The sequence below is a fragment of the Ursus arctos genome, unplaced genomic scaffold (genome assembly GCF_023065955.2).
Source record: "Ursus arctos isolate Adak ecotype North America unplaced genomic scaffold, UrsArc2.0 scaffold_3, whole genome shotgun sequence".
NCBI classification, from domain to species: Eukaryota; Metazoa; Chordata; class Mammalia; order Carnivora; family Ursidae; genus Ursus; species Ursus arctos.
Genome location: NW_026622985.1, coordinates 91897881 through 91923059, shown reverse-complemented (window position 1 = coordinate 91923059; position 25179 = coordinate 91897881). Strand labels below are relative to the sequence as shown.

Genomic DNA, 25179 nt, shown 5'->3' with positions numbered 1-25179 from the left:
TGTCATTAAGATCCTCCAATTGCATCATGTGTATCTCAAAACTTCTCTTTCACGTTTTGGATGCTTTCACCTCCCCGGGCTGCGTTCTCAAGCTCACCCCCTGTGTTCTATACTGCTCTCCCGCTTCAGCCGTGTCTGTAGTTGCTGCTAAAATCATCCACGGAGTTTTAAATTCCTGCCATGATTCTTCTTTTGTATATGCTTGTCCTCTACTCACTTTCTCAAGACCCTTTCTTTAAAACATAATTGTCATACTTTCCTTATGGTCAAGAATAATTCTAATAGCTGTGGTGTTTATAAGTCTTTTGTATTCACTTTCACTTTTATATTTTACAACCTCAGTTCCTTCTGTGTGTTATGATTTTTGGCCATGACCTTATATTTCTGGGAACTTCACATGTGGGAATTATCTGAAGTGTGAGTTAAACGTGAGTCCAAGGAGAACGTAGAGCGGACTCCTAGCCTGGTTATTTGTAGGCATTAACAACTTAGGACATCTGTGGAGACTTTTTGACCATCTAGGTGTTGTGAATTCTGAAGGCAGTTCTGCTAGGAGTTTGACTTCTGGTTACAGGTGCTCAGGGGAGACCTGCTCTCTCTTCTCAGCTCCAGACGCCAGGGCTTGGTCAGGCGGCTTTCCTAGTGGTCCAGTGGGAGTGTTATTTATATTCTTCTTACACTGAAAGTCTCTGCTTTATGTGGTGCAGTCTCCTTTTACACTCCCAGCTTGGGCAGGCCTTGGGCCTTGTCTCCTATGACCCTCCGTACTTGGATGCCTTGGAAACCAAAGCTCAAGTTCATCTGCTTTGGTAAGCACCAAACATTTCAAAGATGAGATTTCATTTTCTTTTTCAGTCCGACCTTAGTTTTTGGCTTCTGAGTATCTTTAAAAATACAAAAACAGATGTTTGATGCCTTTTAAAAGATTTCTTTAATTTTTTTTTTAGCACTTTTTATTGTTTTAAGTTGGTCAGGGTACTAATTTGTCATACTGCCTCTGTAAGTCAGGTCTTACCCTGCCTATGTTACAGGAGTAATTAACCCCAATTTCAAAGGCTTACCCGAGATTAGGTTTTTGAAGTTCTTTTCTCATCAGTGGAATATCTGGTCTGGTTTGGGCTGCATCCTCCATTTTATATCTAAGCCAACTGGAAGAAATTGTGGCATTTAGGAAAAAGATAGCTAGAAAGTGGCACTGCATGTTTTTAAAGACCAGGCCTGGCTCTGTCCTCTGTCACCTTTGGTGGGAACACAGTGACACTCCCCAGCCCACTGCAAGGCAGTCTAGAAAAAGAAGGCCGTGGCCCAGGGAGACGAACAGAACCACTGTGTGAGCACGGAACACTGTCTCAAACTGCCAGAAACTGAAGTTTGGAAAGAAAGTCTGGAATCATGACCCTCCATAATTTCTAGAAGCATACTTTTTTTCTCATTTATAAAATATGTTAAACTTTGATTAGTTGTTGAAACAGAATCCTCGCTTCTCCCAACATAGTTATCCTATCCTGTCATAGCCTACATGCTCCCAAACGATGCCTTCTGGATTCTCTGGTATTATGATTTTGTCTCATTGAACTAACTAGGAAATTACCTATCCTAAGAAAGTAACTATTATCTAGTGTGGAGCAGAACCCTCCCGCAGAGTCATACCCTCTGTCATGTAGAGCGGTGACAGTATTTAGCATAGACTTCCACCTGTGGGGTTAACAGTGCTGGCTTTGCTCCTCCTTAGCACTAGTTCTAGAGAAATCTACCCAGATTGTGCTCTTCCTCTCTCTCTGTCAAATAAATCTTAAAAAAAAAAAAAAAAAAAAAAATTTCCCCAGAGACACATACTAGGTCCAGGCTTTCCATTTGCTTTTAGTAAGAGAACACTAAGACAATTATTGGTATAAGTGCAAAAGTCAAAATGAGTATGTTTGAGGGTTTAGGATATGAACCCATCTTACACAGTGTGCCATATTTTTAAGCAGTTTTAATTATACACTTATGAAATGTGATTAACACCAAAAATTAAGTGAAAGCTGTACTAAAATTAGTACATTGAACCATTCTGTATTCTAGAAACGCCACTCAGGTCATTGAACAGAACTGCCTCTGCCATGTGTGTGTTCATAGGACTGTGTGTGAGGTTATCCGTGTACAAGAGCGTACATCCAGATTCGGCCGTGTGCATGTTTTGGGGGGATACTCAGAAAGGGTGTCTACCGTTGCTGTTCATTGTTAATAGGACGGATCATAATCACGGTCACAAAGAACAGAAGAGACCTCATAACTTTAAATTGAAACCATTTTCAAATATTATAGAACTAGGGCCCAAGAAAATCAATCAGGTATGCTTCAGTGCCAAATAAAGAATGGTTTGAAACTTTTTAAATGTATTTTTTAATTAAAAGTCAACAAATAGCTGTTCTCAGAAAGGAAGATAATTTTGGAACTTTTACAAGAAGCATCTAATTTTAGCTTCATAACAGTGCTATGAGGAAAGCACGACAGATGTCAGTCACACAACGAAGTGTTTTGACTCAACACTTTCCACTACGCTACATTTCCTCTTTCTTGGGGTTAGTGGACTAACGTGCACCACTACGCTACATTTCCTCTTTCTTGGGGTTAGTGGACTAACGTGCAAACAGCAAGTTACAGTTCATAGGCTGGTAATTATCCATTAACAGTGTTCTACTGAGTGGCCGTGTGTGTTTAGGGGTGTGTGTATGTGTGTGTATGTGTGTGTGTAATTATTCTCCACAACATTTTCAAATAAGATGAATTTGGGGTACACTTTAAGGATATATCCCACCTTGTTGTTAAAGAAAAATGACTCTGAATTTCCCTCACATATAACAAAATGTACATACATCAAGAATTTTTATCATTTAAGAAGATTGAATGAGATTACCTTGGAGCTTTGCTAAAATACTTCAAAAGTGGTGAAATTCAATGTAAATGTTAATTATTATGAGTATTATTTTTGAGAACAGTGTTTTCTAGAATTGGTTCTGTAATTATAGGTTGTCTGAAATTGAAGATAATAGCAGGAGGATGAGACATGCGATGGGAACTGTGGGAGATAAAATGTTTTGGTGGTCTGCTTTGCTAAGAGAAGTTGTCTGTGTCTATTAAGTGGCAATGATAGCCCTAGACCATGGGACTAAAATGTGCTTTTTTTGATCTTTATAAAAAAGCCACCCAAACCCCCAAATTATCTTAGTGATAATCTACATGTGAGACTCTCTTGAGACTGTTATGTAAATAAGTATGTGTCCTTCATTCACAAGAGTCCTTTCAGTCACTGAGGGCTGATCTGCATGTCCAGGAACCATTCCCTTAAAGTTATACAGGTTGTTCCAGACCAAAGTCTTTCACCTGCATTCTCTCTTCAGTCCCCTTTCTGTGACTTATTTTGGTTATTACAAATTGAATTTTAAAACAAGGAGGCCATAGTGTAGTTCCAGGTCTGTATAAATATGGAAAAGTGTTTGGAATTTTTTAGCTGGTTTATTTTTGAATCTATAATGTCTTTTATATTGTGTTTTGGCATATTTCACTTGCTGTGGGTCAAAATGTCATTATGAGTGAAAGCCTCAGTAGGTAGCATTTACTCTAAAAATGGCAGAATGAACATTCCTTCAAATAGAAAATTAAAAATAGAATGCATAATAGCTCCTCCCTTAAAAGTAAGCATTTCTCTTTTACTTTCCAAAATGTCTTCTTAATAAGACTTTATGACCTTTTATGAACAGGAGATTTTATGAAACCAGTGAGACATTTTCGACATGAAACGCTACTGATAGCAATTACTAGTTAGGCTATATCCTTCTGAAGACATTTAGGTGCTCCCAGCCATGTTTATCATGCTAGCCATGCAGAGTGTGGATGGTTCCAGATTCCTCATACATACTTTCTCATTTTCTGGTCCTGTGCTTCTCAGGAGTACGGAAACATTAGCTTCTGTACACTGAGCATAAATTATCTTTTATCTGCAAGTTTTATGGCAGTTGGTAATACAAGTTAATAGGATTTATGACCAAGAAATGAGATGTCCAAGAGTTAATAAGGCGTGCCTTTTACATTATCCTAAACCTTGCTCAGTGATTCCTCGTCAGGATTCCAGTATCTGATGCAGGGAAATGGTGTTACAGAGCAGACTTCCATCACTTTTTATCTCACCTGAGCAAACTTCTAAACATGTTGTAAATATTTCTTCCTCATGATCTTAGTCATGTTTACTTCTACTTGTTTTTTCACTCACTAGAACAATTACTTGCTATTTAAATTTCTCACATTTTATAAATTAGACATTTGCAATGCTGGTAATGAGTACGATAGGAACGTGTTAAGAATCTGATAGAAGCTGGATATCCGTGATGTAAATTTGGCATGCATGGTGGTTTCTGCTGCGAACTGAGGGTATGGGTCTGTCTACCCACGTGTACACATGTCCAGGACCATTTCATCAGTGACAGCACCAGGGAAGTGATTCTCAGGATATAAACTATATGGTAGGGTCACCTGGGTGGCTCAGTCTGGTGTCCAGCTCTTGACCTTAGCTGAGGTCTTGATCTCAGGGTCGTGAGTTCAAGCCCCATCATGGGCTCCAGGCTGGGGATAGAGCCAACTTAAAAAAACAAAACAAAACAAAACACTCCACAAAACTATATAGTAGCATAGAACCACTAAATATTAGTGTAAATGCTATAAAACTGTAAAGATTGTTTTATGGATAAGCAAGTGCAGGGACTTAAAGTGATTTGCCCAAGGTCATACGCAGTGTTTCTTTGCAAGATGGATGCTAAAGATGAGGCAGGCCACAGTGGTCTGAAAAGGACCACCAGGCATCTCCTAAGGATGGGCCGTCGCGTTGAGCCCTCGCTTTCCTCTTCCATAATGCCAAGTGCTGACACCCATTGCTTCCTGTGCCCTACACCCACCTAAGCTTGCTGTTCTGGGAAAGTTCTGTTACTCAGTGTCTGACCTAAACAGTTTACCTCCAAATTGTGTCCTCTGCATTCCTCACTCTCTTTCTTTGGCTTATCTGCTCTGTCTGCCAGGGCAGCAGCTTCTCCACGTGGAATACATACAGACACACATCTTCCCGAAGCATCCTTCTCCTTCCCCTTGCTTCAAAGCTTTCCCAGCTTTCTAGGGAAGATGTTTCTGTGCCTCTTTCTCTCCTTCTTTCCTCTTCTTCTTCTTTTTTTTTTTTTTAAGATTTTATTTATTTATTTGACAGAGATAGAGACAGCCAGTGAGAGAGGGAACACAAGCAGGGGGAGTGGGAGAGGAAGAAGCAGGCTCCTAGCGGAGGAGCTGATGTGGGGCTCGATCCCACAACGCCGGGATCACGCCCTGAGCCGAAGGCAGATGCTTAACCGCTGTGCCACCCAGGCGCCCCCCTTCTTTCCTCTTCTGTATGCTTTTCCCCTTCCTCCTCTGCAAAGCGTTTTAAAATTATAAACCAAAACCTATCCTGTTTAGAACATTGCGTTAGTCTTATTATGTTATTATGAAAACATGACATTTTAATGAGCAATAAGACAACAAAATTCCAGAGCTCTGCAATTCTCATTTTTCTAAGTGCCCTAATGTCCTCTTTAGATTGTCATAGAAATATTTCCTTTATGATTTTATCCATGTTTAATTAAACTAATTTTATGTAACTAAGAAGTTAAACCACATATTCATAAAGAGGTTGTTTTATAGGTATTGTGTTTTGTTTTGTTGATTTACAGCATAGAATCTTTTTTTTTTAAGATTTTATTTATTTATTTGACAGAGAGAGAGAGAGCACAAGTAGGCAGAGTGGCAGGCAGAGGGAGAGGGAGAAGAAGGCTCTCTGCTGAGCAGGGAGCCCGATGTGGGACTTGATCCCAGGACCCTGAGATCATGACCTGAGCTGACGCCCAACTGACTGAGCCACCCAGGCGCCCCAGCATAGAATATTTCTTCAACAGACATTCTTCAAACACCTGTTATGTAGTAGATACTGTAGTGGGCCGTGAGAATGTGGTAATAAAACACACGGCTTCTGTTCTGCTCATAGTTCAGTGGAAAATCCAGAAGAATAAACCACAAAATTCAGAAATCTGTTACAAGAATACAGTGAGTACAGGGCACCTGGGTGGCTCAGTTGGTTAAGCTTCTGGCTCTTGATCTCAGCTCAGGTCTTGATCTCAGTGTCGAAAGTTCAAGCAGTGCATTGGGCTCCATGCTGGGCGTGGAGCCTCCTTAAAAAATAAATAAATAAATAACACTGAGTGCTGTGAGGATGGCATGGAAAAAGCATCTAAATCCAGATTGGGAGCAGGGTTGGTGGTGATCATAGAGATCGTTTCTCAGGGGAGATAACATCTGATGAGGAGGTAGGCAAAGAGAGATGAATAAAGACATTTAATGTGGAGGAAGTGTCATGTGCAAGGCAACCTGGGAGAACTTGGCACACTTGCTAGATCCTGGGGAGCCATAGGAGATGCAGCTAGAGGTAAGAAAGGTAGAGGGAGTTGTTTGCATTCTCAGGTAGACGGTCTTTATATTGATGGCAAAGCTCAGGTATTAAGCATTTTTATTAAGGGAATGGCATTATGTTACCATTTAGAGAGTTTAGCGTGGTAGCAATATGGAGGATAAATTGGTTAGGGAAGAGATGGAGGCCATTCAACTCTGAGAAATCCAAAAAAGAACTGATGAATAAGTCACCTTCACTTTGCTGATGGAGTTCCTTGGGATGTGCGCTTGAAGTCTTCTTTGGAGGAATATGGGCAATTGGGGGCGGGGGAGAGTCAATGTAATGACTAGGATTCTGGATTAGGCAACTGGTTTCTGTCTCTTTTAAAACAGAGGATATGAGAAGAACAGGTGAAGATAGGAAATTGGTCAGCTGACTCTGGGACACATTGATCTGTCTTCAAAACTACGTAGAAGTGCTTAAATGTAGCTCTATAGATATCTAGTGTGTGTGTGTGTGTGTGTGTATGATTCTACTCAACTTACACATACACACACGTATGTGTAGCTTGACCTGCTGATAGACCTTGAGAATCACCAACATGTAAATGGTAATTAAAAACTTGGGAGTGGAGTCTTACACACTGGAAGAAGGTATGGAGAGAAAAGATCAGTGGCAGAACTCTAGAGAATAGAATACCTTAATGGAAAAGAAACAGGAGAACTATAAGAGTGGTATCACTGAGACCAAGGTGGTTTCAAGTTTTAAGAGGCAAGGGAGTGATCAGCTATGGTGTGAGAACATAAAAGATAGACTAAGTTTGGCAGCTCAGAAGAAACCTAATCAGGTACAGTTTTCATAGCAAAATATGGGTAAAAACCAGATTACTTTGAGTTGATTATTAAATAGGAAGGGATGTAGAAATCCATTGCTCTTACTAACCCTTTCTCACTCTTCACTCACAGCAGATGAATTTGGGGGACTAACCTGGGAAGTAATGACAACGTAGAAAATTATTTTGGTTAGGCCATTTTCCAAGCTAAACAAAACAAAACACCAAGATCCCCAAGCATTTGGGGATTATACCTTTCTTCCCCGGCCTGAGCAGAAGTGCAGCTATCATGCTATGCTTTGTAAGATGGCTTGCAGGGTTATGGGTGCTGATTATATCACTAGATGCTGGTGAAGTCCTTTACAATCAATTTCAAGTCTGTCTTCTTTTCCTGGCCAGCTCCACAATCCTGGTGGGCCCTTCCCCTCCTCCTCTCCTGGGCACCTTGGTCTGGGCCTAAGTGTGAAGCTTTGAGTTTGACTTTTAAATCTCCTCCTTTCTGGTCTATCATTATCTCAGCATTATACAACCTAAGAAATGGGTCCATCAGTTGTTTTCCAAACTGACCACAACTACTGCTTTCCTGTGCCACAAATAATTTTTAAGTCATTCTCTTAAATTTGAGTACGGACTCAAATTTTCTGACTTCTACACAGAATTTCCAAGTAAGCTTTTCTGAACTTCCCTCATCTGGATCGTTTTCATCACCTTTTAAAATCTTTTTTCGCCTATGGACCCCAAACAGTCTATCCATAAGACAAAATTTGCTAAGTTAAAACTTTTCTCATTTTCTAAACTTTTTTTAAAGATTTTATTTATTTATTTGACAGAGAGAGAGACAGCCAGCGAGAGAGGGAACACAGGCGGGGGAGTGGGAGAGGAAGAAGCAGACTCCCAGCAGAGGAGCCTGATGCGGGGCTCGATCCCAGGACTCTGGGATCACGCCCTGAGCCGAAGGCAGATGCTTAACGACCGAGCCACCCAGGCGCCCCTCATTTTCTAAACTTTAAAAAAATTACAATTATGTATTTATGATCAAAGATGAGATAATGGTCACAGTTCATCTGATGCTAGCCAAATCCAAATAAATAGAAAGTTTTAGACAATTTAAATATACCATTCCCATTAACAAGGGTTCATGATTGTCTCCTCTTGTAAAATACAGGTGGCTGGGCGTCTCAGGCTGTGACTGAGTGCACTTATTTCTCTACTGGCGTGTGCTTTCTTCCTAGTTCATTGAAAGCTCATTTGAGGGAGTGATGGCTGCTTTCGGTGGCTGCTGGTGTGTTTCTGCCCTTGAGGACGATAGTGGCAGGGCTGGTAGGTTTTAAGGCAGCCTGGATACAGTGAAGTCTCTGAGGGAAAAGCACGCAGTAACTCACACCCACCACTCACCCGTGCAGCTTGCAAGTTCTTTAACCATACAGGAGTCTTTCACTTAGGAGGGCTTATAGAAAGATGGCCCATCAGCAAAAACCTATGGTGATCCCTCAGTGATTCCAAAGGAACAAGGGAGGAAATATCAAGTTCAGTCTCTATGGAAACTGTTTAAAAACTTATTTGAGGGGCGCCTGGGTGGCTCAGTCATTAAGCGTCTGCCTTCGGCTCAGAGCGTGATCCCAGCGTTCTGGGATCGAGTCCCACATCGGGCTCCTCCGCTGGGAGCCTGCTTCTTCCTCTCCCACTCCCCCTGCTTGTGTTCCCTCTCTCGCTGGCTGTCTCTATCTCTGTCGAATAAATAAATAAAATCTTAAAAAAAAAAACAAACTTATTTGAACATTGGCCTTTCATTTTCAACCATGAGTGACAGAGAATCAGTTTTGGAGACTGGATGCAATAGAAGTGTGCTGCGTGCGGGTAAAAGAATAGAAAAGACGGCATCAGCGTTTGTGTGAACTCTGCCATCGTAATTCATCATAATCCAATTGTAGGTAACGTAATGGGATATTGGATGCTAGGTGTCAGAGTTTCCTTTAGCTCCCCTTCCACAGTCCTCTGTGGCAAGGACGCAAGCACACTGTGTCATGTAGACTTAGTTCAATTGAGCATTGCTTCAGCATCTCCCTTTGATTGAAAACAAAAGGTTGCCAGGGCGGTATCAATGAGCTGTGAAGTGATCTGAGTGTTGCCAGCAGGGAAATGAAATGAGCCTCTGGGAAGAAGATTGGCACAAGTGAAAGTTGCTGTATAAAGGGCTTCATATGGCTCCAGCTGGGTGGTATTACTTCTTATCCAATTAAGATTTTTTTCTCCCTGAATTTGGGAGCATTTTGTTCTTGTTTGTTCCCAAAATGATCAAAACTGAAAGTGAAGAAAAAGTGGAAAACATATCAAAGTTAAGTTCAGCTAGAAGGGCTGGGATTTGAGGGTACTTATTTAGCAATGGTGTAAGGTGCATTGCCCTACACACACACACACACACACACACCCTCCACTGCATGTAACCTACATGTGTGTGCATATACACACGCCAAGAATCTCAGCACTTTGAAGCCAATCTTACTGAGAGGAAGGAAAGCAAGTGTTCTGTCTCTCACGTCAACTGGGGAGGATTTCTTTTTCTTTTTCGTTTTCTCCTTTGTTTTTGAAACTATCCTACATAGTTGTCTTTTAAAAGGTTCACTTAATCCTTCATAACTTTGTCCTGATCGGAATCATATTTGACTTACATGCATATGGAGTAGTTTAACAGTGAAATTCATAAAAATGCATCAGAGTTAGGAACCAACTTAGCAAAGCAGAGTATAACCTAGGATGAGCCACAGATTGAGAAAGAGGGTTCAACTTGCTTCGACAGAGAATAGCATTAAAGATGCCCCGATCTTATATTGTCTTCTGAAGCAGACTGAGATGCTCCTTATGTGAGACCGAGTAGATAGTCTCAGTGTCGAAGACATACTGTCTGTTAACATACCTCTGAAATCTCTTGAGAACCATGTATGAGTTATAAAATAGTCTCTGTACCTGAAAGGTTGGAAAATTATGTTTTAATATTTGTAGAGCCACACAGCTTTTAACTTGTATGAAGCCCTGTCATCATCATCTCACTTGGCTCTCCAGTGACTGGTCCTCTTAAGCCGAGCACTCATGTTCACTGTTTCTGTTTCTCAGATGAGGAGACTGCATAGAACAGTGTCGTAAGAGTGCGGTACATCCATGGATAGTGTAGGAATTTTCTGAATCCTACTCTTGTGCCGTTTGCTTTATAGCCTTCTGTTAAAATTCATGCCTACTCTGAATTTCAGTGGATCCATATGGAGGGCTCCAAAAGATTGAAGGAAAGGTAACCAGTTGCAAGCCTTATCCATGCACGGGGAGTGGCTCACTCAGGACTAGACATTGAAATCATCTGCGTAGCTTTATTTTTTTTTTTCTTAGTCAACTTTTTTATCATGTAAAGAGCCATATTTACAGAGAATTTGAAAGGCTAGTATGATGAACAACAATTCCAACCATTTGTAATTTTTTAAACATTTTATCACGTGTGTTCTATCTATGTATAGACTTTTATTTTTTTTGTAACCATTTGAAAGTAAGTTGCAGATATCACACCACATTATCCTAAATACTTCAACGTGGAGGATGATATTTAGAAACCAAGATCCAGGTAATAGATGTGCTTATTGCTACTGTGGTGGCACTGCTTTTAGATTTTTTCAGTAAACAGAACTAAGAAACAGCAAAAAGTTATGTGTGTGTGTATATGTATAAATCATGGGTTCACATATTTTGAATCCAGTTTTAATATGTAGTTTTTAAACTTTTGTTTTATATTTTTATTTCTTTACCCCCTCCCCAAAATCCTGGCTTGAAATGCTATACTTGCATTATTCTGTAGTATATAGTACCTAGTTTCAGATTTATAATACCCACATTACTAATAACAGTAAAGCTACTGAGTGAAATTTAAGATTTCTTTGTAGGTCTGTCTTTAAATTATATCCCAGCCAGAGTACTGTATCAAAAATTTCTCACTTTAAATATTAAAATTTGTTCTTTCTGTGGTTATGCTGCCTATGTAATATACTGTTAGGCTCATTTGTTGCAGTTGATTTGAAGTTATAAGACCTTATTTTTTTAATTATTTAAAGTATTTTACAATAATTACATAGCCTAAAGGCAAAGCTTGATAAAAGATAACCTCAGGAGAAGTCTTGCTTTTGTTCCTATCTCCCTCGCCGCCACTACCACCCTCCTTCAGAATCTTTCAGATTCTTGCAAAAAATAAAAACAAAACATATATGTATACAGTTTCTCATTTCCCCCTTTTTATGTGAAATTTAGCATACTGTATACATCTGTCTCTACCGCCTTTTTCTCACATAATGTATTTTGGAAACCACTCTATTCAGCAGTAGAGATCATCCTTATTTCTTTACTATGACTATTGTGAGGACATATCTAAATGTACCGTCATGTATCCATGTGTAGCTTTTTGAAAGAACATACTGGAAATTCAGAGTAGGTAGTTCTTTGAGTTGTAGCTGTGTCTATTTTGAGAATATTCCTCAGGTGGTTCCATGCACATTCCCATTTGAGACCTGTTTTGCTCTCAAAACACCTTATGAGGTGGAGACAATATGACCCAATTTTAAAGATGAGCAGACTGGGTCTTAAAAAGATGAATGGACTTTCAGGGGTTATTCTACTCTTTAACAGTAAAGTCACATTCCAAATCCGAGTCAGACTGACGCTTTAGCTTTCTCCACTCCATGATTGTGTTTCCACTTACGTGATTCACGCGCTTGGTATGATGCCACTCGGTGTAGAAGAAATAATTTATAAAAGATGAACTCAAGAGGGCACCTGGGTGGCTCAGTTGGTTGAGCGTCTGACTCTTAATTTTGGCTCAGGTCATGATCTCAGGGTCATGAGATCAAGCCCTGTGTTGGACTCCACACTGGGTGTGGAGCCTGCTTAAGATTCTCTCTTTCCCTCTGTACCCCCCCCCAACTGTGTACTCTCTCTCTCAAAAAAAAAAAAAAAAAAATTCATCAAGCGTAGCCTATAAATACCACATAATTCTCTATAACAGAGAATTAGGCTTCCCTGCCACCACCCTTTGTAGAGTGTATGTGTTTTTAAATAGAAATGAATGGGCACAAATAGTTTTCTTATTAAAGGAGAGGAGTATTCTATTATAGCTGAGGTAATAATAATAATGAATCAGAGTCTTTTCTTTTTGGAGAAAGTCGTGTTGATAGAGGAGCCTCAAAATTGATTAATTACATACACGTTGGCCTTTCCAATTGTCTGATGATAGGAAGCCAATTTCACTCCTAAGCAGAAGCCCTCAAGGTAAAAGGCACAGAGTATGGAACATTGGTCTTATTTTATCAGGGAAGGTTAATGTACAAAAATGCTGCTCAGGGGACAGTGGAGAGGATTTATTTTCTCCTGGGTGAAGCTAGGCTATTAAGAGGTGGGCACTCCTTGAAATTTTGATAATAGTAATTGAAAAGCTATGAATAGAGCTTAATATTTTTTTCTGAGCATATTTCACACTATAAAATATTTCCCAGAGCAGAGTAAGCCTTGTGAAAAACAGAAGGACTTGGAAAAGTTTTTATATTCATTCAACCAACATATTTTTAAAGATTTATTTGTACCAGGTATTTACAAATTGCTAGACCGAGGAGGAGTAAGTTCCTCTCAAAGAGCTAATAATATCATTATTAAATAGATCATGATTTCACAATGAAATAAACTAAATTCGGTGGTACAGATATATACAGACAGAATATCATGGAAGCCTGCAGAAGCAGCGCAGAACGTGCAGTAGGCAGCAGGCGGGTCGTCCTTAGAGCTAGTAAGCTGCAGAGATGAGACGTGCCCGGGCGTTCTGCCTGCATACGTACTGCTCTGTACCCTAATTGCCACATTACTCTGTCCGTGAGGAAAAACAAATTGGGGCTGTTTGCAGTGATAGAAACCGAGACTGATAGGCCACAGCTACAACTCCGTATGCAGACCTCACATTCTGTTCATTGAACTTACCTCTTAGACGCGAAGATTCCTGCCCTTATAAGCACCAATTCAGTGCGGCTCCATTCATAACATGATTTTACGTAGTGTTAAATATGGCTACAAGTTATTAGCAGCAACACTTAATACTGCATACCATCCAGTAGGCTGCCGTAAAGAATTTCATTTCTAAAACCAAATAGTGCATAATTCTTGAAATTTGTCTTATCTTTAACACACACTTCATTTAAAACAATTTTATGAACCAAACTCTAACTTACTACTTAGCATAAAAATGTTGATGTGCAACATTAAAAAAAATTAATGCTACAAATCTTGTCCTCTCTTCCTTTTATCTACAATGCTTTTTATATGAAAAATTGCATTTATGTCTAAAATAGAAGTTTATTACAACAAGGCTCTTTTGGAGAGGAGTTATACTCAAAGAGAGGAAACATTCAGAATCATTACAAAGGAAACTGGAAGGAGACTGTATATCATAGTTAATTATAGAATAGATATTTAATGAGCAAATGTATGAAGAAGCCATGTGTATTATCCTCTGCTTTGTTAGGTCTGAACATTTTAAATTACCAAGCATACGTGTAGGCGTCGTCTAGGGCTTCTGGCTCTGTGTGGAAGGCTCGAATCACTGGCGTTCACTGACCGTGGCTCCTGGAGACTCTGAGTCTCAGTTTTTCCTTGTGCACCCGGAATGATAATGGACGTGCTTTTCATGAAAAGTAAAATGTTTAAGACCATGTATATGAAAGCTTGTTTTGGTTTCTTTCCTTAGGGCTTCAATTGGAAAGGGCTGAATTAATCATAAATTATTGGCACAGTGTCATCATTGGTCATTGCGTTTCACTATTTGATTAGGATTTGCTGATTCAAATGCCATTCCCCCCTAGGATTCCTTTTCGTTGCGTAAGAAACCATCCTAGTGTAAGTCATCTTTTTGTTTGTATGTCCTTGCAAATTGTCTATTGTTCTCATGGCCACTAAAAAATATTTTTGTATGTATCTCTAAAAGAAGGGGCTTCCTAAAAACCGTAATGCAGTCCCATTTTTGCACCCCAAAAAAAGTTAAAAATAATTAATGTGATGAAATAAAGTGTTTACCTCCATTTCCTGCATTGTTTTAAGATGTTTTCATGGTGGGTCGTACGATCAGGAACCCACACAAGGCCTGTGTATTGCACTAGGGTGGTGTTTTTGTTGTTCTTTCAACGGTAGGTCCCCTTGCCTGACTCCGCCTCCACTTCTCTTTTTTTCTCCTTCCTCTTTTTATTCCCCTCACTCCTTAACATTTTCCTTGAAGAGACTTCGTCATTTGTTCTATGGAATTTTCAGTCTGGGCTCATTGCATGGCATGGTATCATTACTTTCTATTTTCCTTTGAATTTTCATAATTTTTAGTTAATTCTACAGCTGTGATCAGACCATTAAAAAAATTGGGGGGAGATTTCTGAAATGGGTGATTTTACATCACAACATTGGATGTTCTTTATTGTGATGTCATAGCCATTGATGATGATCACGTGCCTCCATGACCTTATTAACAGTTGCTCAATGCTGGTATTAAACTCTTCGGCCACTGTGACTTCATTGATTGCCTGAAATAGCTCTTGAAAGAGAAGCTTCCCTCAGACCAGCAACTGGGTTATCCTGTGGAATAGTCTGTAAAGGAAGGCAAGCTATACACTTAATTCTATTTACTATTTTTCAGAATAATGAGTTGATTCCCTAACATTCTTTTTTTTTTTTAATTGCTTTATGCAATGCAGCAAAGAGAGAGCAAAAGCTCACAGACCCTCTACACAGTTTCATAAGACACATTGCAGAGAAAAAAGGGACTTAGAAGGATCAGCAGTATCCTAGGGTCTTGGTGGATGCATTCCTGGGGGAGGTGGACCACTAATTCCTGGAGGAGGAGGTCTCGTTCTTAGTGGAGACATGCCTATTGGTGCCCCTCGAGCAGGGGGAAGCCCAGCTGGTAGGCCCACGGGTGGTCTTATACCACGTGGGGGAGCCTGGAGGTGGTGTTGCTCGGCGCATAGGAGTGGGTGGGGTCCCCCATCCTGGTGGGTATTGAGTTGGGGCTCCAGCACTGCTGGCAGGATCAGCAATTGCAACAGCTGCTACAGTGCCTCTTCCCTGTGGAGTCCTTCATTTCCTATTGGGATGGCCCCCCACCCCCTCGCACAGGGCCTCCTAATCCCGTAGCAGCCTGGGGAATGGGAGCAGCAGCTGGCACTCCTCTGCCAGCTGCCCGGCCAAGCCCAGCGTCTCCTGCGGCGCCAGCAAGCGGTGTCTGAGCGGTGCTGGTATCTTCAGGGAGTGGTCCTTCCACAGTCATGGAAACCAGGTTTTCCCCAGGTAGCCTCACCAGACCCAAATCCCACTTTTCTTCATACTCTGGCGGCTTCACAATCTTTGGCTTGGTCTTCCTGAATTCATCACAGTCACAATGTATTAAGTTCATGTTCTTGTTAAAACCCTTAACGGTGCCAGCGAAGATGTGGCCATCTTGCAGGATACACGTCATTCTGTGGTCACTGTGCTGCAGCATCTCGCTGCTCTTTCTCACGGTCATGGTTGCTGTTCCACCAAATCCAGTGTCTGCAGTAGGGTTTCATGAGCCTTAAGAGCTAAGGGAAGGCTCCAGATAAAGGTCTGATGCAGGTTCTCCTACAAACAATGCAGGCTTGGGGTAGAAGCTTCCAACAGTAGATGGAGCTCAGGTTTTCACTTGGAAGTCAGCTACCTGGATGTTCCAGTCCTGCGTTCACCACCTCTGTGTGTCTCAGCTAAGAATGCCTGTCTCGGTTCCGACTGGAAACCTGCCACAGTTGCTTGCTGCTGCTGACATCACGTTGGGTACAGCTGACACTCTTGGTGGCTCAGCGAGGCTGTCCTACATTTCACGTGGACTTCCACCTCCCGTGTGTGCTGCCTGGTAGTCCGCCTCAGGTGTGTCCGTTGCGGTGCTGGCCGCACCTCAGAACAGACTGCCAGGCATCTCCGGCAGTCACCCCACTCTGCCAGTTCCATAACACTCTTCAACGCCGGTCAGCTAGTTTTCGTTGAGGATTTAAGCATATTTGTTAGGTGCAATCAGTCCATTCTCATTATTATCCTTATTGCTACTCAGAGTGCCCCCATCTTTGGCCAGGGGGCGCATACTCAATTTGACTCCCGAATGAATCCTTTTGACACAAACCCACTAGTCTTTGATAACTTTCTTGCTTCCTGTTTCTATAGTGTGTTCCCGGCTCATCTTGCCCATTCCCTGGCTGAGTTTTGGAATTTCTCCAAAAGGGCCCTTTTAATAAGAAATAATAGTTAGAGACCATAATCGGGACATTAAAAGGAATGCTTATAGCTACTAAGTTGATTCACTTGAGAAAGCAAGGATTTTTTTTTTTACAGTTAACATGAGTTCATACTTCTACTTCCCTCTCAGACTCAGTACTACAGGGAAGTACTCTTCTGATGAACAGAGTTTTAAAATTTTGATGAAGTCCACTTTATCCATCTTTTATGTTATGGATCCTGCTTTTGGTGTTTTATCTAAGAAATCTTATCTAGCCTAAGGTTACAAGAGCTTCCTTTTATGTTTTCTCTTAGAAGTTTTATAGTTTAAGGTTTACATTAGACCTGTGATCCGCTTTGATTTATTTTTTGTATACCATGTGAGGTATGGATCGACATGCCGTCATTTGCATGTGGGTGTCCAGTTGTTTCGGCACCATTTGTCATAAAGGTATTCTGCCCCCACTGTATTGCCGTTGCAGCTTTGTCAAAAATCAGTTATCAGTGTACATGTGGATCCGTTTCTAGCCTCTCTTATATACTCCACTGACGCGTTAGTGTTAGTGTGTCCATAAGCCAGGACTACAGTGATGGGATGCAGTGCAATGAATAGTTTTTTTCGTGTGTCTTTTTGTATTTTTGCTGGTGTATCTTTCGGATAGATCCGTAGAATTGTGATCACTGGTTCAGAGCGTCTGAATGAAGCCTGTTTGAAGTGCTGCACCAGAAGGGGTGTACGATACGGTGATAAAAGGACCCATTTCCTCTCACCCTTACCTATCTAAGAGGTGGGGCATAATATTCCAGAACAGTTTTGATTTGCATTTCTCGTGTTATCAGTAGGATTGGACATATATTTTTAAAAACTGTTCACATTCTTTTTCTCTGGACTTTCCATCTTTTCTATAAAATTGTTGGCCTAATTTGCTTCTGTTATTGTTAGACCCTCTTTACATGTTAGTAGTATTACCCCTTTGTCTATAACGTAAGTTATATATACTCTTCTCTGGTTTTCTTATTTCTCATTTTATTTGGGGGGGGTGTGTATGCAATTTACATAGATTTTTTTTTCTTATTACGTTAGTATAATTGTATCTTTTTATACAATTGTATGTAATTTGTATGTGATTAAGGTAATTGTATATTTTTAGTAAGAGTCTTACTTTTAAAAATAGGTTTAGACTGGGGCGCCTGGATGGCTCAGTCAGTTAAGCATCTGCTTTGGCTCAAGTCATGATCCCAAGGTCCTGGGATGGAGCCCAGCATTGTCGGGCTCCCCACTCAGTGGAGAGTCTGTTTCTCCCACTCTCTCCCTCTGCCCCTCCTCCCCACTCATGCATGTGCTCTCTCTCTCTCTCTCTCTCAAATAAATAAATATATAAAATCTTTTAAAAAATAGTTTTAGGGGCGCCTGGGTGGCACAGCGGTTAAGCGTCTACCTTCGGCTCAGGGCGTGATCCCGGCGTTATGGGATCAAGCCCCACATCAGGCTCCTCCGCTATGAGCCTGCTTCTTCCTCTCCCACTCCCCCTGCTTGTGTTCCCTCTCTCGCTGGCTGTCTCTATCTCTGTTGAATAAATAAATAAAATCTAAAAAAAAAAAAGATATATTTAAAAAAAATAGTTTTCGACTTACAGATTAGATTGAGCAGATAGTACAGAGTTCCCATATATGTCCCTTTGTCCCCCATACATAGGTCTCCATATTATTACTAATTGATTATATGGTGGATTTGTTGTACTTAATATTGATTTATTATTATTAACTAAAATCCATAGCTTGTTCATAGGTCCTTACCTTTTAACTTAATGTCCTTTTTGTATTCCAGGATCACTGTGAGGATCCCATGTTATATTTAGATATTATGTCTCCTTTAAGTTTCTCTTAATTGTGACATTTTTTTCAGACTTTTCTTGTTTTTGTTGACCTTGACAGTTTTGAGGAGTACTGTCAGACGTATATTGTAGGACGGCTCTCTGTTAGAATTTGTCTGATGTTTTTCTCGTGCTCAGACTGGGTCTGTGTGTTTTAGAGAGGAAGACATGCAGTTCCAGTACCATTTTTATCACGTTCTATCAGAGGTACACACGGTCAGTATGACTGGTGACTGTTTTTCTTAACCTTGGTCACCTGGCTAAAAGTAGTGTGTGTCAGCTTTTCCCACTGTACAGTTGCGCTGGGCCCCCCACCTCCACCCCTTCCATATGTCCTCTGAAAGGAAGTCAGTATGTGCAGCCCCATATTATTCTGCCACTCCATTAGGGTAGTTACATAATTTATTTGGAATTATTCTGCATGGAGATTTCTCTCTTTTTGCCCATTTAAAAATGTATTCAGTTATTTATCTTTCTCAGATTAGACTCATGAATACTTATTTTATATTTTGGTTTGTATTCTAATACTTATCTGGTTACTCCAATTGTTTCAGTTTTGGCCTTTGGGAACTCTTTCACTTGGGTCCTATACCCCTTTGACATAGCCCCATAAATTGTGTGTGTGTATGTCCGTCCGTCCATCCGTCCATCCCATACTTGCATTCGTAATGTTTTCTTCCTACCACAAGATGTTCTAGGCTCATCCTGCGTTTTTCCTGCCCTAGTCTTTGAACCATCCAGTGCTCTTTAGAGTTCAGTTTCCTTTTCTTAGAGAATGGTATTAGAAACCAAGTTCTGGATGCTAGGTGTGCTTATTGCTACTGGGGTGTCATTTTTATAGGCCCTCTCAGCAAAGAAATATAGGTGTGTATACTAACCTGTGTATAACCCATATTTATACATATTTCTATATGCATCCATATTAAGTTCAATGTGAGTTTTTATTATGTTTCCAACTTGAATCTATTACTGTAGGGATCATTCTAGCGTATTCCCCTTGCTTGCCTATGATCTCCCACTCCATCAGTGAGAAACCTGGATCTCACCCTTCACCATTTATTTAATTATTGAATTTCAGTATACATGAACAGCAGTATTAGAATTGCTAACACTTGTAGGAAACTTTATCAGCTAGAGTGCAGTACTTACATGTAGTGCCTTTGTCTGTACTTTGATATACTGTTCATTTCCAAAGCTACTTGGTTCAGCACCTTTTTTCCTACTCCCTTCACTGAGGTTGTTCCTTATATTTGTAGTGCAGTTAGTTTCTCCTGTCACAATCTGCATTTTCCCCCAAGATCCCCTGAACCTCCTAAATGGTTCTTTAAATTTGCTTACAGGAAAGTTCACTCTTTGTATTCTTGGTAAAGTTCTGTAGGTTTTCACAAACCCATACCGTCATGCATCCACCATTACACTATCTTGGATTATCGGTTCACCATCCTAACAGTCCCCTGGGCTTCCCCTTTTTGCTGACCCCCACCTTCCCCCACACCCTTGGGAACCACTCATTTTTTACTGTTGCTATAGTTTTGCCTTTTCCCAAATGTCATATAATTGGAACTGGACAGTGTGTGGTTTTTCATACTGCATGTTTTGCTCAGCAGTGTGCATTTCCTCCATGTCTTTTCTGATTACCTTTTTACTCGGCATATTTTTAAGATCTGTGTTGCCATATATACATCTGTTCTTTTGAAATTTTTCATAGCACTATATGTTGGACATCTAATATATTTGCCCAGCCACTCTGAATACTGGACACTAACAAACCTTGCATTCCCCCCCCCTCCCCGCCACTTCACCACCACAAATAATGTTGCATTGAGCCCTCTCATGTGTACGCCTTTATGGACCTGTGTGAGCTTTTCTTTGATGCATACATAGCTAGAAAAGGAATTGCTAGATCATAGGACATAGGTTTACTTTATTTAACTAGTTTGAGATTGCCCTCTAGAATGCCTTTATCAAGCCAGCAGTATGTGAGGGTTTTTTATTTTTCTTGTGTTTTAAAAATTATCACCATATCCTCACCAGTGCTTCACACTGATAGCTTCCCGTGTTCATTTGTATTCCTGAAATGACTAATGAGTCTGAGCATCTCGTCATATGCTTGTTAGTGGTTTTTTATGTTAGAAGTGTTTGTATGTTTTTGTTTTGGGGAGTTTTGTTTTAGTTTAATTCCACTGTAGTTAGCATACAGTGTTATGTGAGTTTCAGGTGTACAGTTTAGTGAGTCATCACCCAGTGCCCATCAGGGCAAGCGTACTCCTTAAGCCTGCTTGTTAGTGTTAACCCACTTTTTTCTGTTGGGGTTACTGTCGGCTTTTTATTGCTGTTTCTTATATATTTTAAAGATGAATCCTCTGTCAGTTTTGAACATTACACAGTGTCTCTTCTCATTACATCATCTATTAGCTTTGTTCATGATGCCCTTTGTTGAATAGAATAAGCAGTTTAGTCTTGGGCTTGGTGGATGGTGGTACCATTTACTGACGTGCTGAACCCGTGGCAGGCAGACTGTGGGTGGGAACCAAGGCTCACTGGGCTGTGTTAAGTCAGAGATGCCCAATGAGCCTCCCAATAGGAATCTTGAGTAGGCAGCTGAATTTCTGAGTCTGGCGCGAATGTCAGATTTTATTAGTCTTAATATTTTATATTGTTTTTGTAATTCCTTGAAGATTTTCTCTTCTTCTTTTTATTTATTTTTTAAATCCTGAGCTCTGTTTAAAGTTTTGGAGAAAATTTTTATTTAAGAAATTGGATTTGAAAGTACTTTTATTTGTATCATAGTAGTAATTTTTTGCTACGTATGTCATTTTGAATGCAATTTCATTTTTTTCTAATCCCAAATACTTAATCTGTGTAGCATTGAGGTATAATAGTTCTAACCCTACTCGCCCTCCGCCCTTCTCACTCTCCTGGCTGGTTTCGAGGGCTCTCTGGATGTATTTCATAGAACATTTACTATTCACTGTATAAATGATTTTTCCTCCATTTCACATTGAAATTATAAGAAATAACTCAAGGTGACTCTCATCTTTAAATTGAAGATGAAAATAGTTTTGAAGCAAATCTGTAATATGTTCATGGGATTTAGTTATCAAGTATTGAATATTATAGTTTCAGGATCATCTTCCATGAGAAAAAGCATGCCCATGGGTATGCAAATGTGTATCTTTTTAAACATGGAAACAGTTTTTCCTCAGGATTATTAAAAATAAAAGCGTAATTATTAAACGCTTTTTTGGATAGAAACAAGACACTTTACAGTTCTTGTCAGAAGTTTATCTTTGGCAACTTCTGAGCTTGCAAATGACAGAAAAAATATTTGAGTCAATAATGTTAATGTACTTTCCTTTTCTCTTGAAGGCTCACTCACAATGGCTATTAATTCTATATTCCTCCAGATTGTAATTTTTTACAAGATTTATTTTTTGTTTTCATCAAGTAAAAGTTATTCCTATTATACACAATTGTATATCCATCTTTTAACATTTTATAAACCATAACCAATTCATTATCAAATATACATATATTTTAAGTAAAACTAATCCTTTTGGTTGCTGCAAATAATATGAAAAATCTAATTAGGATATACAGTTATTAACATAAACCGATGGTTTATAGCTTAAGATACATTCACAGTTTACTTTTTACTATTTGGGAAGAAACTATATTATCTTAGCTATATAAGTTTATAGAGGTGACATTTCTTTCAACAGGGGATGTGTGACCATCCTTGAGAAGCCAAAACAAAGAAAATCTTTCTTTTAGGTACAAAAAAAAAAAAGCCTATATTGCTGAGCTGAGCACTCATAAAAATGACTGGTGGTACTTTCAGGCATCATTCATCAGACTTACATTTTAGAGAGAAAAAAAAAATCTCATTATCCACTCCATATTCATTTAAGTTTTAAGTGCTTAGAAGACTTGTCATAACCTAGACTTAAGGTCTGAAATGGTAAATCTTGACACATCTCCACTCCAGCAGCTCCTCCGGGCACCACTAGAGCTTTGAGCGCCCCCACCTACAGGAACTTTCCATTCTGTGCTGCCCGGGTTCTTGCACGCGGTTTCCCATCACTGTGCACTTTGTAACGTGATTAGCTTCTGCATCTTCCCTTATTTTAAAACCTGATGAATCTACAAGTTTCCCATTCGGTAAGAAACACCAGAAGAATATACTGGGCACGTTGCACTTGCATCACGCACTTGCTCACAACGGGCGAGTGAAGAGTACTTCATTACATTCGGACGGGCCTAGAGAGCCTGATCTCTGTGAGGCCATAAAACATTATATTGGCCTTAATTTTGTGCTCTTTCTGTGCAGCCTGGGGCGCTTTCCTTCTGCCACCCCGTGCTGGTTTCTCATATAACAGGATTACTCTAAATTTTTTAATTGATTCTATTTTAGTATATACGTTTGGGCTGGGAGAAAAGGGACTGGAAATATTATTTATCCATTAGTATCTGAGAAGCGGCAGGTTAAAATGGGCTGCCTAGGTTTAAAAGCAATATGCGTCATATATATCGTTCTTTCACTTGCAAAAGTGTGTTATTTATGCTAACGTTTAGATGCTAACTTTCCTCATTTGAAGAAGTGGTATCTATCTTTCCTTTCAGAATGCATTTTTTCATAAGTTATTTAAAGAATAGAATGAGGTCGTTTATTAATGCTCAAAGCTACTAAGGCATCAGCCTTCGGCTCTCAGAGGGGAGACATAAATAGAAACGATTTTAATAGGGAAAAAAAACTGCCTGGTTTTAAAAGCTTTCTTTTTATGCTATCTACTGTTACATTCTCTTTCAAGGAAATGACAGAAGGTTGGGTAAGGCAGTTCCTATGAGTCCTAATTTATCTCTACTGTATACATAGGGCAGCCTAGCTCCTGTCACTTCAGTGACCAGTGTTTCTAAAAATTGAACAATTCACTTTTTAAGTGAGTAATATATTTACACATTCATTAAGGATTTTAAATGACCACAAAATTACATTTCCCCAATAACCTCTTATGCCAGCTGTGGTGTCCATCTTGGAGTCGGAAGATGAGGCTTCATATTTTGGCGGCTACTTGGATACTGTGTCCAAACCAAGCAGCACGATGAATTGTGGAATTCGGGGAGGTGCCAGGATGTAAAATAGAGCAGCGCAATTAGGGCATTTTTAAGATAATGATTTGGTCATATTGGTTTTCCTTTCATGTAATAGCCTCTATTGGCTATTATTTACGTGGTCTGAGTTTTCACAGCAGCCTGGAGATCCTAAGAAAGTGACGTCACACTGCTGTGTAGACTGGCCTTAGAATGGAGATTGCGGCTGGAAAGGGGTGGTATAGACAGAGGTGAAATTATATTAATGTGTTTCATATAAAAGCAGTTCATGGAAATAGTAACGTTTCTTCTGTCTCTTGTTTTCCCTGTTGGCTTATCTAATAAAATTGAATGATAATTAAGGATGAACAACAGAGCCCCCGTCCTGATACAGGCACATCGTTCAGACATTAAACCTACCTCATCCGTTTTGTTTGCTTGTTTGCCATGACAAAATAATGACCACGACGTAGCTGAGATTTATTGAAACCTGTTCTGAGTGCTTCCTATGTACTGTTGACTTAACCCCTGCCATACCTTTGTGATATTAGATAGTATCTCCTCAATTTTGCAGATGAGGGAATTGAAATATAGAGAGATGAATTCAGTTGTCCAAAGTGACACAGCCAATAAGTGCATCTGACCCAGATGGTCAGGCCTGAGTCTGTGCCGATTCTCACCGCGGTGCAACTACTTCTCTTGGCTCTGTTGCTGCCGACACGATGATAAATAGAAGCTAAAGCACAGTGACTGACCGGAATGCCAGCGTACTCATAAAACAGTCATCTGGATGGCTATTAATAGAACTATATTCACTTTTATTAAGATAAACAAATGAGAAAGTGTCATTGAATTATTGTCACAGACAAGTAAAGATAACTCATTAATTGAAAAACATGCGTGCCGATTAAAGATCCTGAGTTTCCAGCTATTTTTCACATGGGATTGTTTGCAGCCCTTAACAAGGTGCATCAGTGTATCTCAGAGAAAATGCCCAGCTACTGTGGCTGAGATGTTAAATGCCAAATATTAAAAACTAGCGTTTACTAATTAGTAGAATAAAGCCTTCCTATGACCTATTTCTTAATGTTCCCTGCAATAAAGAATTACTGACATTGTACAGAAAATTTTTAAATATTTTGTCCTGACTTAAAAAAAAAAAATCTCTCTTTAATTTTACCTGTTTTTCTATATAGCTAGTTGCGTGTACACATATCTATTTCACTTGCCATTGTGTCCTTGGCTTGTATTTTAGCACGCCCACACCCCACACAGCTTGCACATTTTGAGTTTGGAACAACAGTCATGAGAGCATTAATCATGATAAACAGTCACTAAGTCTGCGACAGCATTTAATTTGGATTTGGAGAATGAAAGAAGAGAGGATTTTAACATGCCTGTGACATTCAAGAGCAGGAAAGATCTTTATTTTTTATCATTGCAAAGCCTGTTTTCTTACAGATGACTTTAGAAATTAAAACCTAAAAACATCCTTTGTGTGCTGGTTTTTCTAGGTGCCGGCACTCAACAATGAAATGCTGTGCCTTTCTTGTCCAGGTCTAGAGGGAAAAAGTGCTATCAGTTATTTAGAATCTGATTTATGCCCGAAGAGAGTGGCTGCCACTCTCTGTGATTTCATGGAAGCCGGGTATCAAGGA

General features: G+C 39.9%; 1 protein-coding gene and 1 pseudogene across 2 annotated transcripts in view; one reads left to right on the top strand and one right to left on the bottom strand.

The window, feature by feature from the left end:
- The window catches only part of TPK1 (thiamin pyrophosphokinase 1), a 318384-nt gene that overhangs the window by 191805 nt on the left and 101400 nt on the right, over positions 1-25179 (top strand). The gene's annotated exons all lie outside the window — the stretch shown is intronic.
- On the bottom strand, positions 15119-15837 carry LOC123002269 (small nuclear ribonucleoprotein-associated protein N-like; annotated as a pseudogene).